Source organism: Pagrus major, chromosome 7, assembly GCF_040436345.1.
Source record: "Pagrus major chromosome 7, Pma_NU_1.0".
NCBI classification, from domain to species: Eukaryota; Metazoa; Chordata; class Actinopteri; order Spariformes; family Sparidae; genus Pagrus; species Pagrus major.
In genome coordinates, this window is record NC_133221.1 from 21,695,792 (window position 1) to 21,698,042 (window position 2,251).

Below are 2,251 nucleotides of genomic sequence, written 5' to 3' on the forward strand. Positions count from 1 at the left end.
CTTACTACTGGAAACGAGGTCACAGTGACATCCGACAGCCAGCAGTGTCTCATTCTTGGAAATCAGAGAATAATAAATAGAATAGAGGGCAACTAAAGCCTGGAGTGAGTCTTATATTCAGCTTTATCTTAAATAACAATAACTTTTAACCCTATGAAAACGGACCTCACACGGGCAGCCCTAAACATAAATAGAGTTGGTTGTTTTGAGCAGCGTATTTAGCAGTTTTTATGATAGTGTATTTCTAAGTTGTGAGCATATTAAGCCAATGAAGATACTCCAAGATATATGACCACAATAAGCAAAAATACCAATGTAGTGTCATGGTTTGGGTTATTGATTTAATTATTTCCTGTTTTATTTTGGTAGATTCATTATTGTGCGTCATGTTTTGCTTTCCACTTCCTGTCATTGTCTGTTTTCCCGCCATTTTTGATAGCTCAGTTTCACCTGTCTCTTACCTTCTTTGTGTATTTAAGTCTTTCACTCTCTCTTTGTCACTCTTTGTCTGTTTTGTTCCCAGGGTCTCTGTGTTGCTCTGGTTTATACTTCTTTTGGTTTTTGTAACTGTTGTTATGGTTTATTGACCGACACAACCTTTTAGCTTAGGTTGTACAGATTTTAGGGATATAGTCGAAGTTAGAGAAAATAGACATGGATTTGTTATGATCACCCCTCTGCAACATCAGGTTACCAGCTCTGCCTTATACAAAAAATGACTCATGGTCCATGTGATTTTTGTTTACAGGTTGTTCAACTGTAATATTGTGGTGTGAATCTAAACACAGCAAACCAAATAACAAAGCAACGGTTTCACTAACATCGCACTATGAGACGATCAATGAAAACACACTGGGTTAAAAAGTGTCATCACACCTTCAAAAACCATAAAAACACAACACATTAAAACAGGCTGGGATATGAAAAGAATGATTCATAGCTTTGATCCAGGAATCCCCAGGTGGTTGGGATGGACTAAGCTGCAGTCTGTCTGTTTACTGTAGACCGAAACCTCGCCTGAGTCAAACAATAAACACAGAAACAGTGCCACCACAGCCTGAACCAAATCTCTCCAAAATACACCTCAACTGAGGAAAACACAACTAATCTGTTTTTGTAGTACCAAGAAGAATACATACACTACTTTTAAGTGTGGCCACAGTGAGAACCATTTTCAATTACAACTAAACAGAGGAGTCTCTCAGCCGGTCAGAATACCAGTTCAAGACTTTTTCAGGTCTTTGACCCGGAGTGGATAATGAGCTCCCTCAAAGCCTTCGGTATCATTTGATAAAACATGTTTTCACCTTCTCGTATATTGCTTAACCACACAGCTGCTGCCAATATCTCTGCACCTGTATTTTCTCTGTCAATTACAGTCCTGCTCACCATTATTGGCACCCCTTCATTTTTTGCATAACCTCTACAGTATCGTCAGAAATAAATGGAAATGTACCAAATTTATATCATCAGGATCTTTTAATTGGAGGTCCAAAGTAATTTAACAAAGAAAATTGTTTTTTTAACTTACATATTGTAATTTCAAAGAAGAAACAGAAAAAACAGCATGTGCAGCAATAATGGCACCCCTCTTTAATATCTGGTTGCACACCCTTTGGCAGTGATGACAGCCTCCAAATGTTTCTTATACGCTTCTATAAGCTTCTTGCACTTCTCAGCTGGTATTTTCTCCCACTCTGTCTTTGCAAATTGTTCAAGCTCTTGAACGTTTGCAGGTTTCTTTTCCCCAATGGCAGATTTCAGCTCATACCAAAGATTTTCGATCGGATTGAGATCAGGACTCATGGCTGGCCATTTTTAAAACAGTCCATTTTTTCCTTTTCAACCATTCCTGCGTGCTTTGGGATGTGTGCTTTGGGTCTTTGCCTTGCTGGAGGACCCATGATCTTCGACTCAAACCAAGTTTTCTTACACTGGGTAGGACATTTCGCTCTAAAATCTCTTGATAATTCTCTGATTTCATGATTCCTGTGATACGGTCAAGGCCTCCAGTACCAGATGCAGCAAAGCAGCCCCACAGCATTATGGATCCTCCACCATGCTTAACTGTTGGTAGGGTGTTCTTTTCCTTGTAGGCTTCATTGCGTCGTCTATAAAAAAAACTGTTGGTGTGCATTGCCAAAAAGCTCTATTTTTGTTTCATCTGTCCACAGAACATTTTCCCAGAAGGATTGTGGTTTGTCCAGGTACTCTTTGGCAAAGATTAGTTGTTCCTTTTTATGTCTTTTCC